Genomic DNA, 16950 nt, shown 5'->3' with positions numbered 1-16950 from the left:
CAGAAAGCATGTCATCTGGAGGCTTCTTTACTCACATTCTTTACCCACATTTGGTACCTACACTTAGATAGGTGAACAGATGGAGGCTGGTCAGCCATCTGGTTCTCTTCATGTGGCTAGCTTGGGCTTTCTCTCAACATGGAGTCTTAGGGTTGCACTTTTTACACGGAGGTTGGCTTCCCCCAGAATGAGTCTTCCACAAGACCAAAGCAAAAGCTGCAGCAGCTTTTCTAGCTTCAGATGCCCCGGAATGCTCCGTGTCTTATATTTTCTCTTGTACTCTATTCTACTAATGAAGCAACAGATTCAGCCCAAATTCAACCTTTCAAAGGATGAAGTAGCAAAGAATATGTAGCCATGTTTAATCTACTTACCTCTACACACATCATCTTACACAATGAATGCCTTTTTGTATCCATAATTTAAAATTCCTGGAATATAAAAATGCAATCATTATTCAGGTAAAATTGGGAGAAATATCCATCTGTTTATACATGGGAACTATTTCCTACCCCAGAATTATTCAAAGACCAGTGAATAAGGGTCCTCAACACTGCTAACTTGTTTACAGTTATTTCTACAGGTATCTCCAATCTATGTAGGCAAAGAGTATAGTTTATCTATGTTTTCAAAATGGATTCATCTCTCATAATTGCAAACATATTAGCTTACTAGACAAGTAATATTCAATATATGCTGTTCTCTCCTTGAAAAATTGAAAAGCTAAAGCTTCTCCAATTGATGGTCTGCCCTGGTACCTGGAAAATTACAAGTACTGTATCTGTCTATTAAAATATGCTGTATATTTTAACAATCATGGAAAATCTGCAACACAAAAAACTAGTTGACACATTTTTTCTTCTTTCCAGCATTTGATTCTGTGAACAGAAATAAGCTGTGAAGTATAAATTAAATATGTACAAAATGCCTAGAAGGAAACAGACAAAAATATAAGTGGTTTCCTATGGGTGATATAAATAAAATAAAAATATTTTGCTTTTACTCATATGTTTATCTACCAAGAATATGAGTTATTTCAATACTAAAATTAAAAAGATAAATTTTCAGGAAAAAAATTCTGTAGGATTCCTTCTCAACTGCTATCTTCATTTTTAAGTATTTGTTCTATGACTAATAAGTCTAAAATAAACTACATTTAGAAACTTCAGCTGAAATTTATATATTATAACCTATTTATCTAGGAAATTAGAGGACAAATTACATGCTTCAGCATCAAATATGCTATGAATATTTTACTAAACAGAAAATCATAATTAATATGTCCATTAAATTATATGCATTTAAAAATATTCCAAGCTAAAATAATTAGAGCTAAATTGTAGCATAAAAACTTGAAACCATGAGAATACGTTATTAGATGAACAGATTGTTACCAGGGGAGAGGTTGCAGGGGAAGGAATAATTCGGGAATTTGGCATTGATATGTATACACTGCTATATTTAAAGTGGATAACCAACAAAGACCTACTGCATAGCACAGGGAACTCTGCTCAGTGTTATGTAACAACCTAAATGGGAAAAGAATTTGAAAAAAAAAATAGATACATATATCTGTATAACTGAATCACTTTGCGGTACACTTGAAACTAACACAACTTTGTTAATCAACTATACTCCAACATAAAAATAAAAAGTTAGAAAAACAAAACAAGAAAATATGTTATTGGACTATATCCAAAATGATCTCTTAAGAAGTATTTTGGTGTTGTAGATAAATAACTCTCAGCTTGAGCCTACACGGAAGGGTGCAGCTTTCTAGTAAGGCTTACCCCATGGAGAACAAGTCCAAAAGAATGTGAAATCTTACAGCTTTCCCTTAACTGGCAACACTGAGTCACTGAATTCAGGATATTCATTAATTGGAGGATGTGATCTTAGAGCTACTCTGACCTAGGTCTTATCAGAAATATTATTAAGAGAAATAGGATTCTTGAGCCTGACTCTCCCACAGGCCAACATCCATCCTTGAAAGATCACAGTGCCAGAGATTACCCCTACCCCATCATCTGTCTGGTCCTTCCAAACAGCAAAACGCTTTTACTCAATGCAGTTTCGAATGATGCCACATCATAGGATCTGATAAGAAAGCTCTCTATGAAGGTCATTATTTTATTTATTCTAAAGTGTTAATGAAGTCATCATTCAATATGGTACATTTTATCCCTCATGAAGAAATTTATCTCTGTTCTTAATGTAGATGTGCTTTCCCGGAATACCTGGGCTTATGTTACAGACATTATACTTCATGTAATTGTTGTGTTTCCCTCCTCTACTTTATGGGTACTGTTCAGTTCAATTCAGTTCACTTGCTCAGTCGTGTCTGACTCTTTTGACCCCATGAATCGCAGCACACCAGGCCTCCTTGTCCAGCACCAACTCCCGGAATTCACTCAGACTCACATCCATCGAGTCCATGATGCCATCCAGCCATCTCATCCTCAGTCATCCCCTTCTCCTCCTGCCCCCAATCCCTCCCAGCATCAGAGTCTTTTCCAATGAGTCAACTTTTTGCATGAGGTGGCCAAAGTACTGGAGGTTCAGCTTTAGCATCATCCCTTCCAAAGAAATCCCAGGGCTGATCTCCTTTAGAATGGACTGGTTAGATCTCCTTGCAGTCCAAGGGACTCTCAAGAGTCTTCTCCAACATCACAGTTCAAAAGCATCAATTCTTTGGCACTCAGCCTTCTTCACAGTCCAACTCTCACATCCATACATCAGCACAGGAAAAACCATAGCCTTGACTAGATGGACCTTAGTCGGCAAGGTAATGTCTCTGCTTTTGAATATACTGTCTAGGTTGGTCATAACTTTTCTTCCAAGAAGTAAGCGTCTTTTAATTTCATGGCTGCAGTCACCATCTGCAGTGATTTTGGAGCCCAAAAAAAATAAAGTCTGACACCGTTTCCACTGTTTCCCCATCTATTTCCCATGAAGTGATGGGACCAGATGCCATGATCTTCATTTTCTGAATGTTGAGCTTTAAGCCAACTTTTTCCACTCTCCTCTTTCACTTTCATCAAGAGGCTTTTCAGCTCCTCTTCACTTTCTGCCATAAGGCTGGTGTCATCTGCATATCTGAGGTTATTGATATTTCTCCTGGCAATCTGGATTCCAGCTTGTGCTTCTTCCAGTCCAGGGTTTCTCATGATGTACACTGAATATAAGTTAAATAAGCAGGGTGACAATATACCGCCTTGACGTACTCCTTTTCCTGTTTGGAACCAGTCTGTTGTTCCATGTCCAGTTCTAACTGTTGCTTCCTGACCTGCATACAGATTTCTCAAGAGGCAGGTCAGGTGGTCTGGTATTCCCATCTCTCTCAGAATTTTCCACAGTTTATTGTAATCCACACAGTCAAAGGCAGAAATAGATGTTTTTCTGGAACTCTCTTGCTTTTTCCATGATCCAGTGGATGTTGGCAATTTGATCTCTGGTTCCTCTGCCTTTTCTAAAACCAGCTTGAACATTATGGGTACTAGAAGATGAAAATCAAATTTCTGCAAAATTTATCATTCCTGGTCTTTAATCATACTTTCAATATTTAGATGGATATTTTTTTAATGGGTGACTAGAAATCAGCCATATTTAACTTGAATTGCATGCCAATTTTAGGTATTTTTTAATTTGAAAAGATCATAGAGCTGGAAGGAAGGAGCACAAGAAAATTCTGGAGATTTTGATTCTTAAAAATAGTTCCAAGTTTCTTAGCTTGGTGAGGATTTTGTTTGAATGAATAAAGGGAGATGAGTTAATCAAGTATTTATCAGTAATCATATCAAAACTAATCAAAAAGTTGAAAATCATCTGTTAAGATTAAAGATCCTGTGGCCTCGCTTCTATCATTCTTTTGCCACCCTGAGAGAAGCTTCATATAAAATGAGAACAATTTAGTCAGTTTTCCTACCAGTGAGAGATTAAACCACAGAATCTCTTTTTATGGAATTTTAATTCCAGAGAAAGCCACGTGTGGAATGTTTTAATGGACTTTACTTAATCACATCAGAAAGGGTATTTTTTAGCCTCTGAAGGCACAGTGAGAAGAGTCCCTGCACACATTTCATCTTCTAAAAATATATATTTAGCATGTCTCATACACAAGGATGTGGGTCACAGAGTTTCATAAAATAAAATATAAATTAACATCTCACTTGTTCTATCTTGCTTTGGCCCTGATTTAAGATCACAGACCATGTATTGACAGTATGATTATTTTTTATTCCAGCATACTGCCAGAAAAGATACTCAACTGAACAGAGCAGGAAAAAATATTATTTTTATTTATTAGCTGAGCAGTGTTTTTCCAATTTCCAGAAGCTAAGTAGTGGTTACCATACAGAACAAGACAAATTAAAAGGCAGAAATTTATAGGAGGCCTCATTGCTATCTGGGAGAAATAGGAATCTCTCTGGGCTCCCCAAAGAATACCTCCTACAGAGAAAATGACATTTTCAGGATAAAAGCCTAATATTTCCAAGGTCTTGTCTTAGGCTTCTTATCCACTTAGGATTCTCAGTATACAAACTGATCTTAACCAAAAGAAAGGAACACCACTGACACCCTTTTCTTCACTTAGCAGCAGATGTATTAATAAAATTTAATTCTTCTTCCTTTCTTGTACAGATAACTTCTCATTCTTTTTCCAGCACAAGTACTTAGGAGAAATAAAGAGTCCCAATATCTTGTTCCTTTTTTGGTGATTATTTTTCTCTCTTGAATTTTTTTTCATTACAGATTATCAAATTCTTATTTAACTTGATCTAATTAATAGACTGTATCACTCAGTTTGGTGACTAGAAGTGTAATGTGCAATGCAGTAAAAATGGACATGTGATTGTTCATTCCCTGACAATTCTGACTACTCCATCAGTCAATTGGTGTCTCGGGTGATATAATTTTCATTTTTATCACCAATTAAAAACATTAGGAGAGATTTGGAGACACTACTTGAGTCGGAAAAAATTTAAAAAACTAAAAATAATTAAAAGTTTGTATCCTTAATTGAAAATGAGAATGTTACCTAAAAAGGTTAATCCTCTATTTTGCTTACAAACTAATTATTTTGGAGTGGTTTATTAATTGCTCAAGGTTTATGATGATCAAGGCTTGCAACAAATGAATTTTTCTGGTTAAATAAAAGAGAGGATAAAGGACACAAGTACAAATTGGAGTTCCTGTTTGGATTATGTTTCTGCAAATGAGACATTTCCAGGAATATGTGATATGGTCCATGGACTTGTGGCTTCCCAGGTAGCTCAGATGGTAAGAGAATCTGCCTGAAATCCAGGAGGTCCGGGTTCAGCCCCTGGATTGGGAATATCCTCTAGAGAAGGGAATGTCTATCCACTCCAGTCTTCTTGCCTAAAGAATTCCATGGATGGAAGAGCCTGGCGGGCTAGAGTCCATGGGGGTCACAAAGAGTCAGATATGACTGAGTGATTATGCATGCACATAGACATTTTGTAGAGAGACAAAGATACAGTGACAACTGTCAAATCTATATTTCCAACCTTGCTGTCTCCTCTAAGTTTCACATCATAGACCAGTACACCAACGAAAAATCCTTCACTGACCTTGGGATGCAGGAAAAGAAGAGGAAAAATAAATTGGAGGAGGAAGAAGTGATTTTAGGGGGATTTAATAAGTTCAGGTTTGGACATGTTGGGTTCCGGATTTGGATATGTTGGGTTCAAGGATTAAAATCCCTTGCCTCTTGTTATTCAGTTGCTCAGAGGTGTCAGACTCTGCGACCCTGTGGACTGCAGCACACCAAGCTTCCCTGTCCTTTGCCATCTCTTGGAGCTTGCTCACACTCATGTCCATTGAGTTGGTGATGCCATCCAGCCATCTTATCCTCTGTCATCCCCTTCTCCTCCTGCCTTCAATCTTTCACAGCATCAGGGTGTTTTCTAATGAGTCGACTTTTCACATCCAATACCTCAATGCTAAAGTATTGGAACTTCAGCATCAGTGCTTCCAATAAATATACAGGATTGATTTCCTTTAGAATTGACTGATTTGATCTCCTTGCTGTCCAAGGGACTCTCAAGAGTCTTCTCCAACACTACAGTTCCAAAGCATCCATTCTTTGGTGCTCAACCTTCTTTATAGTCCAACTCTTACATCCATACATGACTACTGGAAACCATATTCTGGCTAGCAGGACCTGGATTGTTTCTCTGGTTTTGTGCTCCAATCAATAACCTCAGATATGCAGATGATACCACCCTTATGGCAGAAAGTGAAGAGGAACTAAAGAGCTTCTTGATGAAAGTGAAAGAGGAGAGTGGAAAAGTTGGCTTAAAGTTCAACATTCAGAAAATGAAGATCATGGCATCTGGTCCCATCACTTCATGGGAAATAGATGGGGAAACAGTGGAAACAGTGTCAGACTTTATTTTTTTGTGCTCCAAAATCATTGCAGATGGTGACTGCAGCCATGAAATTAAAAGACACTTACTCCTTGGAAGAAAAGTTATGACCAACCTAGTCAGCATATTGAAAAGCAGAGACATTACTTTGCCGACTAAGGTCAGTCTAGTCAAGGCTATGGTTTTTCCAGTGGTCATGTATGGATGTGAGAGTTGGACTGTGAAGAAAGCTGAGCACCGAAGAATTGATGCTTTTGAACTGTGGTGTTGGAGACTCTTGAGAGTCCCTTGGACTGCAAGGAGATCCAACCAGTCCATTCTGAAGGAGATCAACCCTGGGATTTCTTTGGAAGGAATGACACTAAAGCTGAACCTCCAGTACTTTGGCCACCTCATGCAAAGAGCTGACTCACTGGAAAAGACTCTGATGCTGGGAGGGATTGGGGGCAGGGGGAAAAGTGGACAACAGAGGATGAGATGTCTGGATGGCATCACCAACTCGATGAACGTGAATTTGAGTGGACTCCAGGAGTTGGTGATGGACAGGGAGCCCTGGAATGCTGTGATTTATGGGGTCGCAGAGTCAGACATGACTGAGCGACTGACTGAACTGAACTAATGCTCTATTTTTGTTGCTGTTGTTGTTTAGTCACTAAGTCATATTTGACTTTTTGCAACCCTATAGACTGTAACTTGCTAGCTTCCTCTGTCCATGGAATTCTCCAGGCAAGAATATTGGAGTGCGTTGCCATCTCCTCCTTCGGGGGGTCTTCCCAACTCAGGGACTGAACCTGTGTCTCCTGCAATGGCAGGCAAGTTCTCTACCACTGAGCCACTAGGGAAGCCCAGTATGCTCTATACATATCCCAGCTGCAGCCCTTTTCAAGCTACTGTCTCCTCTTTCTTATTTCCTCTTTGTTCTGTCTTCCTTTCTAGAATTCCCTCACATTCAAGAAGCAAATCTTATTCCATGTTGTACTTCTTGCCACCAGCACTTACCACAATGGTTGGCACAGAAGTGTTTAGAAAATATATTGAATTGATAAAATAATAAATGTCCTTTTCTCTGAAATTTGCTGAAATTATCAGAAGGAAAAAAACTATTGGATTTTATTGTTAACCTTCACTTTTCTCCTCCACCTTAAGATCTCCAGCCTTTGTGGAATTAAAAAAAAAAAAAAAATCTCTTCACTAAACTGTTGGGAACTCCCTGCTTTTTATCTCACTTTTTAAAAAGATTAAAAATTGAACATGATCCTGAAAGCTTTCAAGTGCACAAAGAGAGAAACACATTAAAACCAAAGCTGCTATTTAGCAATTTGTTTAAGTTACAAAATAACCAAATTCTGCATAAGCTTTGCTGGTAAAACAAAAGCCCCTTGTTCTTTTCTGTGTCACTAGGAACTCTTGCATTATTTAGTGAAAAAGAAACCTCTCACAAACTTAAGCCAAGTAATGGGCACTCATTGAGCAAAACCAAAAAAGGCGGGGAGTGATATTTCATCCATAATTTCAGCATATATTATAGTAAAAAGAGATGAGCACAACTCAGTCATGTAACAGAAGACCTGAGACCTGTTCATCGTATTGCAAGCTCTTCATTGTTCCATTATCGGAATAGAAGTCATTTAACCTCTTGGTGCTTTTTAACATACAGAATTTGATACATTATCCATCTGCCTCTGATGCTGTCAAGGTGATAAATAAAATAGTAAGTCGAAAGTGCTTTTAAAATTGCATAACAATGATAAGGAACTGTAAATTTGATTTCAGTTTCCAAACTTTTATTAAATTATGTTAACTTTAGGTAGAATCATAAAGAATGGACATTTCATATTATCAAGTGTATCTTAATTGTTTCTCTTTTATTTGTTCTATGTGCTCTATATCATTGACAAAATATCTTACTGATTTGAATTTCAGAGAAAAAAAATTGAGTGATTTAAACAAATTTAAATGTAAATACACAGAATAAATCCTTTAAAGCAAGGTAAATTTTATATTTAGTACATTAAAGCAACTTTTCTGAAATAGGCCTTCATGTTTTGTTTCTTATTAAAAACAAAGCTAAACAACATAAAAGTGTTCCCTAAATTCAGACATTGTTTAGGTCAGCATTCATATTGCTTAAGTACAATTTTCAAATAGTACATCATTACTCTCATACAAATACAAAATGAGCATATGTCAAAGATTTTATTTAATTCATTAATTAGTGAGGAAATGAGTAGGATGTTGGAACCTGTTTAAAGAGAATTTGAAGATCAGACATGTATGTATAGTACAGGCAACTGGAAATACTGAAATGCATTTGCTAATAAATGCAAAGCAGTTTAATATCCCATAGAGTAATCAAATGTAAAGCTTTGAGTCATCTTTTCTACAGAGTATAAATCACCCTTGACAAGAATAATCTGCATTACTCTCAGTTTCCTACAACCTAATATTTTACTCCTGTGTGCTCAGTCGTGTCTGACTCTTTGCAGCCTCATGGACTGTAGACTGCTAGGCTCCCTGTCCAGGGAATTTTCCAGGCAACAATATTGGAGTGGGTTGCCATTTTACCCCTACAGAGCTGTAAATCACTCTGCTGAGGAGAAAGACAATCAGAAGGGCATATCCCTGCAGAATCAGATATTTCCCCAGAGATACACTGATGATATCCAGCAGTCCTTTGAAAAGACACCCAGGAATCTCTTTGCCCATGTCTAAATCTAACTAGATTTCCTGACAATATTTATGGAAAATAAAAGATAGAAAGTTATGGCCAGTAGAAAGCTTTCCTTTCTTAACACATTTTTGTTCTTAAATAATCACAAGTTTAAATCTAAGTGATCATCAAGTTAGAATCTTCAGTTGCTCCAAAAGAGACACCCAAATTTCTAGGACTAGAATGGTTTAAGAACTAATTATTGTGGTTGTTTGTTTTGGTTTTGTTTGTTTTTGAAGTATAGTTGATTTACAATGTTGTGTTTATTTCTGGTGTACAGCAAAGTGATTCAGATATGTGTATATATGTGTGTGTGTGTGTGTATACACATACATACTCTTTTTCATATTCTTTTCCATTATGGTTTATTACAAGATATTGGAAATAGTTCACTGTGCTATACAGTAAGACTTTGTTGTTTCTATCTTTTATACACAGTAGTTTATATCTGCTAATCCCAAACTCCTAATACTCCCTTCTCTGGCAGCTTCCCTGGTGGCTCAGATGGAAAAGAATCTGCCTGCAATGCTGGAGACTCAGGTTTGATCCCTGGGTTGAGATGACCCCCTGGAGAAGGGAAGGGCTACCTACTCTACTATTCTTGCCTGGAGAATCTCCACAGACAGAGGACCCCTACAGTCCATGGGGTCGCAAAGAGTTGGACATGAATGAGTGACTAACACACCCCCTTACTCCTTTGGTAGGCGTAAGTTTGCTTTCTATGTCTGTGAGTCTGCTTCTGTTTTGTAAATAAATATGAAAGTCCTATAATGACACCATCTTTAATACAACTGTAACTAGACCTTTCAAAGAAATAGCTCATAAAAGAAAACACTTTAACACAAGACATTATCCCCCCAAAAAGTAGTGGTGGTGGTGTTTGATTTTAAATCTGCTTTTCCCTAGATTGCCACATACTCTTTGGTTGCATTTAAACAACATCAATAATTTGTGCTTCCAGCTACCTCAAACAACACAATTAATTGCTTGGCTTTCTCTCCCACTGAAAAGTAAGCTCCATGCAACAGGGGCATTCTCCTATTCATCAAGGCTGCGCCCCGGTGCACTGTCTGAGGAAGAAGGGCTTGATAAACATCTGTTAAATGAATGACTTGTTGGCTGAACTGCAATCTCAATAGTCTCTTATGAAAAGCAAGAATACAGAATTGACTTTACACATTCAAGTTTTTTAATAAATAATTTTTAGTATTTTAACCTAAAATTTTTATCACATACATACATACAGCTCATAAATAAATGAGCATCAAGTTAAGCATATGAAGACAAAGCAGTAATTTCCATCCTACATTTTTTTCCACTGAGCACAGATTAGCTTTTATACTCAGTAGAAATATAATATTTTAAAAATTATTCTTTGTTATTTTTAATAGATTCGTAACAAGTCATTGGGTGAATGCATAATTTTCTAACACAAGCCAAAAAATAAATGTATTACTGAAAAATAATGAAATGGAATTCATCTTACTAATATCCTAGTTTTTTTCTTTTTAAGAATTTAGCTAATTTTCTAAAATAAGATATGCTATACATAAAATCCACAATTCTTTAAAAAAAATTCTTATGCTCAGGATATACCTAGACAAAATGAATCAGAATCTCTGGGGTGGACCAGGTATTGGTATTTTAAAAAGTGGATTCAAGCCAAATTCACAACAAATCTGAGTGATTTGACAGGGGAAAAAGTAATTATGAATTATCTATTTTACAAGTACCAAGTCATCACTAATAAAGAACTTGCTATTTCTTAAAAAAAAAAAAAGCTTAACAAAGAAAGAAAATATCTATCTATCTATATAGAAAAAGTAAGGACATTTTGCTTTTCATCACATCCAAAAAATGTTCTGGAAGGAGGGTAAAGTTAGATCAGTACTTAACAATTTTACATCAAGCATATTATCATTGAGAATTTGAACTCATGAGAACACTTTAACTGCTATAAGACTCTCAGACTTAAAAGAGAAAATTAAGTTGATTGATTAGAAAATTAAGCTCAATTGATTAGAGCTACAAAGATTGAAAAATAAACTAATATTTTAGGAACATAAGGATACTTGCTTTAATTGCTTTGAGATACCAAGAATAGTATACTAGTATATATATACGTATATACATGTATGTGTATATATATCCCATTTCTTTACCTTCTTTGCTATATAGTACTTTCTATATATAGCAAAGAATAAATGTTGTTCTTTGTAATTAAAACTATTTTTAAATGCAAAAATCATGTATATTTTTCATGTTAGAAAGGTTAATGTCATTATTCTCATAAAAACAATCCATGCTCTTTATAAGGAAAAAAGTGAAATATCCAAATCCACCACTCAGAAATAATCTCCATTAACATCGGATAATCATAATTTTCCTACAAATATACATGTAGAAAACAGAGAAAGATAGAAATAGACTGTGATCATAGTATAAATACTACTTGGTAATTAAAAGCAACCATTTTAATGCTGAAGCAAATAGTAGAGGAAGAAAAACACAAAGAAAGCAAAATCAAGCTGAAAGAATCCTGGATGTTACATAAATGTTTTCTGTCTTACTACAGGAGATATTATTTCTTAAAAGGCACTCTTAAGAGGAAACAAATCTATAAGGAAGAGTATTTTTATGCTTAAGGCTTAATAGTCTTGGCATCTGTAGGTCTGAGTACATTTTTCTAGAACAGGCTGCAATTTCATCTCTTAATTTTAAAGAACATTGCTTTGCTATATTTTTGACTAATACTTTTTCTGCCCCATTCCCTAGGTTCTTAACTTCTGAGATGCCATAAATGGATAATACTGTAATAGGGAAACTTAGTAATAAGGTGGTGGAGGTGGGGAGAACAATTACCTGCCCTGGGCCTGAAATTGGGAGAGGAAAGTGGTTAGAGAAACTCAGAGAGAGAGAGAGAGAGAATATTCACTTTGGAGAGGGTCTATGGCTTGGTACAAGGAGGCAACTAGCCACCCTGGTCCTTTAAGGAGTCATCCAGGAGTAACATCCTCAAACCTTCTACCTTTCTCCAATCTCTGCTGTTGCTTTCCAGTGACTACACACAACTGGAATCCTCAGAACAAGGCATCACTTTGATACATGTAGCTTGTTCTGGTTCGTGCCTGGGATCACAGCACAAGGAAAGCCAACTGAAAATACACAGTGTGGAGAGCAGTTTTCTGCCAGGTCTCCTCTGTCCTGTGCTGTCTAATTGTTAGTTCTACTTCAGCACAATTTTGGGTCTCAAAGTGTTCCCTTGACTCTACCATCTCCCTTTTACCCCCAGTAGTTGTTTTGTCATCTAATCTCTGATCTTAAGATGTATCATATTTAAATTGAACATAAAATTTATGTTGCATTAAAATAATTTATTGTGCTATGGAGTCTTTTTTAAACAAAACCTTCCAGGTATAAAATGAATAAATTCTGAGACTCTAATCTATAGCATGGTGACTATTGTTAAAAGTACTGTATTGTATACTGGAAAGTTGCTAACAGAGTAGCTCTCAAATGTCTTATCACACACACAAAAGAGAAAAAGTTAATTATGGGAGGGGATGAGATCATAAGTCAATTTACAGTTATAATCATTTAGTAATATGTACGTGTATTCCAGCACGTACATGTTACGTGCTGATATGTTCCCTGATCCAGGGAACCCGTGTCTCCTGCATTGGCAGACAAGTTCTTTATCACTGAGCCACCAGTGAAGCCCAAACTTTATACTTATAAAATGGTATATGTTGATTATATCAATAAAACTGAAAAAAAACTAAAACAAATAAAAATATATTCTTCATGTTGTCTTTCACTTAGAAAGTTTACACCTTTCTTTTGCATATAGAATGTGCTTCTTTGTTATCATTTATCTCCACAATTAACAAACCATTTGTTTTCATCTTGTCCATACTTAATACAGAATTCTTTCTCAAAATTTCTGTGTGCTCTGATATATAGGTAGATTCTCTTTGATAGTCCCCTAGGCTGTAATACCCCTGAAGCATTGTATTCTATAGTTCCACAAACCAAGAGTAGGGATGAGGAAGAAGAAAAGGCAGTTCTGAAGCTTTGTGAATCTTTTGTTAATAGAACTTGCATCTCTCCAATTCTGTCTGCATGCCAAGTCTCTTCAGTCGTGTTTGACTCTTTATGCCCCCATGGGCCACAGACCACCAGGCTCCTCTGCTCACGGGATTCTCCAGGCATGAATGCTGGAGTGGGTTGCCACGCCCTCCTCTCATGGATCTTCCCAACCCAGGATTAAATCCTCATCTCTTATGTTTCCTGCTTTGGCAGGTGGGTTCTTTACCACTAGCACCACCTGGGAAACCCATCTCTTCTCTCTAGTATGGGTGAAATGTCCAGGGTACTCTTGTAGCTCAAATCTTCCCCCCAAATCACTATAGAGTTTTTTTGTGAGAGAACTTTAGCCCTGATTGCTTCATCCCCATCTCCCCACAAGCTGCTTCTGCTCTCCCTAATCTGAAATGGGAAAACAATGAGAAAAATCAGCACTGTCACTTTTCTGCAAACTTTGCCCTATTCATAAGAATTTTCAGAATGCTGTCAACTCACCCACAGTGCTTCTAACAGATGGTAATAGAAGTGGGGCTAGGATTCTCCCCTGAATATGTGGACTCTGTTCTCATGACCATCTCTTGAGGTTTAAGATAAGAACCTTCAAGTGTTTTGTCATTGCTGGTAAATTTTCTACTCATTTTCAATATTTCCAAGTGTTTTTCATTTCATTAGATATTGTCATTGATATATAACATATATATTTGTATGTGTATATGCATGTACATGTATATGTATATACATACATATGTATATATGTACTTTTTAAGAAAAGAGAATTAAACATGAATATGTCATAATGGTTAATAAAAATCCATTGTCTATTCTCCATCAAACTTAAAGGAACTATCAGAATGTGTGTGTGTGTGTGTGTGTGTGTGTGTGTGTGTGTGTGTGTATGAAAGATCTCTGTTCATTTCCAAGGCAAACCCTTCAATATCATGGTAATCCAAGTCTATGTCCCAACCAATATGCTGAAGAAGCTGAAGTTGAACAGTTCTATAAAGACCTGCAAGACCTTCTAGACCTAACACCCAAAAAAGATGTCCTTTTCATTATACAGGACTGGAATGTGAAAGTAGGAAGTCAAGAAACACCTGGAGTAACAGGCAAATTTGGCCTTGGAGTACAGAATTGTGCAGGGCAAAGGCTAACAGAGTTTTGCCAAGAGAATGCATTGGTCATAGCAAACACCCTCTTCTGACAACACAAGAGAAGATGCTACACATGGACATCATCAGATGGTCAACACGGAAATCAGACTAATTATATTCTTTGCAGCCAAGATAGAGAAGCTCTATACAGTCAGCAAAAACAAGACCGGGAGCTGACTATGGCTCAGATCATGAACTCCTTATTGCCAAATTCAGAATTAAATTGAAGAAAGTAGGGAAAATGACTAGGCCAGTCAGTTCAGTTCAGTTCAGTCGCTCAGTCGTGTGCAACTCTTTGCAACCCCATGAATCACAGCACGCCAGGCTTCCCTGTCCATCACCAACTCCCAGAGTTCACTCAGATTCACGTTCATCGAATCAGTGATGCAATCCAGCCATCTCATCCTCTGTCGTCCCCTTCTCCTCCTGCCCCCAGTCCCTCCCAGCATCAAAGTCTTTTCCAATGAGTCAACTCTTCGCATGAGGTGGCCAAAGTACTGGAGTTTCAGCTTTAGCATCATTCCTTCCAAAGAAATCCCAGGGTTGATCTCTTTCAGAATGGACTGGTTGGATCTCCTTGCAGTCCAAGGGACTCTCAAGAGTCTTCTCCAACACCACAGTTCAAAACCATGAATTCTTCGGCGCTCAGCCTTCTTCACAGTCCAACTCTCACATCCATACATGACTACTGGAAAAACCATAGCCTTGACTAGGCGGACCTTAGTTGGCAAAGTAATGTCTCTGCTTTTGAATATACTGTCTAGGTTGGTCATAACTTTTCTTCCAAAGAGTAAGTGTCTTTTAATTTCATGCCTGCAGTCAAAATCTGCAGTGATTTTGGAGGCCCCCAAAATAAAGTCTGACAGTGTTTCCACTGTTTCCCATCCATTTCCCATGAAGTGATGGGACCAGATGCCATGATGTTCATTTTCTGAATGTTGAGTTATAAGTGAACTTTTTCACTCTCCTCTTTCACTTTCATCAAGAGGCTTTTGAGTTCCTCTTCACTTTCTGCTATAAAGGTGGTGTCATCTGCATATCTGAGGTTATTGATATTTCTCCCAGCAATCTTGATTCCAGCTTGTGTTTCTTCCAGCCCAGCATGTCTCATGATGTACTCTGCATGTAAGTTAAATAAGCAGGGTGACAATATACAGCCTTGATATACTCCTTTTCCTATTTGGAAGCAGTCTGTTATTCCATGTCCAGTCTAACTGTTACTTCCTGACCTGCATACAGATCAGAGGCAAGTCAGGTGGTCTGGTATCAGGTATGACATAAATCAAATCCTTAACGATTATACAGTGGAAGTGAGAAATAGATTTAAGAGACTACATGTGATATACAGAGTGCCTGATGAACTATGGATGGAGGTTCATGATGTTGTACAGGAGACAGGGATCAAGACCATCCCCAAGAAAAAGAAAAACAAAAAAGCAAAATGACTGTCTGAGGAGGCCTTACAAATAGCTGTGAAAAGAAGAGAAGCCAAAAGCAAAGGAGAAAAAGAAAGATAAACCTATTTGAATGCAGAGTTACAACGAATAGCAAGGAGAGATAAGAAAGCCTTCCTCAGTGATCAGTGCAAAGAAATAGAGGAAAACAACAGAATGGGAAAGACCAGAGATCTCTTCAAGAAAATTAGAGATACCAAGAGAACATTTCATGCAAAGATGGGCTCAATAAAGGACAGAAATGGTATGGACCTAACAGAAGCAGAAGATATTAAGAAGAGGTGGCAAGAATACACAGAAGAACTGTATAAAAAAAATCTTCATGACCCAGAGAATCACAATGATGTGATCACTCACCTAGAGCCAGACATCCTGGAATGTGAAGTCAAGTGGGCCTTAGAAAGCATCACTATAAACAAAGCTAGTGGAGGTGATGGAATTCCAGTAGAGCTGTTTCAAATCCTGAAAGATGATGTTGTGAAAGTGCCACACTCAATATGCCAGAAAATTTGGAAAACTCAGCAGTGGCCAAAGGACTGGAAAAGGTCAGTTTTCATTCCAATCCCAAAGAAAAAAAATGCCAAAGAATGCTCAAACTACCACACAATTGCACTCATCTCACATGCTAGTAAAGTAATGCTCAAAATTCTCTAAGCCAGGCTTCAGCAATACATGAAGCTTGAACTTCCAGATGTTCAAGCTGGTTTTAGAAAAGGCAGAGAAACCAGAGATCAAATTGCCAACATCCGCTGGATCATCAAAAAAGCAAGATAGTTCCAGAAAAAACATCTATTTCTGCTTTTTTGACTATGGCAAAGCCTTTTGACTGTGTGGGTCACAAGAAACTGTAGAAAATTCTGAAAGAGATGGGAATACCAGACCACCTGACCTGCCTCCTGAGAAATCTATATGCAGGTTAGGAAGCAACAGTTAGAACTGGACATGGAATAACAGACTGCTTCCGAATAGGAAAAGGAGTACATCAAGGCTGTATATTGTCACCCTGCTTATTTAACTTATATGCAGAGTACATCATGAGAAATGCTGGGCTAGATGAAACACAAGCTGGAATCAAGTTTGCTGGGAGATCAATAACCTCAGATTTGCAGATGATACCACCCTTATGGCAGAAAGTGAAAAAGAACTAAAGAGCCTCTTGA

The sequence above is a fragment of the Oryx dammah genome, unplaced genomic scaffold (assembly GCF_014754425.2).
Source record: "Oryx dammah isolate SB20612 unplaced genomic scaffold, SCBI_Odam_1.1 HiC_scaffold_18, whole genome shotgun sequence".
In the NCBI taxonomy this organism is placed as follows: Eukaryota; Metazoa; Chordata; class Mammalia; order Artiodactyla; family Bovidae; genus Oryx; species Oryx dammah.
This window is presented reverse-complemented; position numbering follows the sequence as displayed.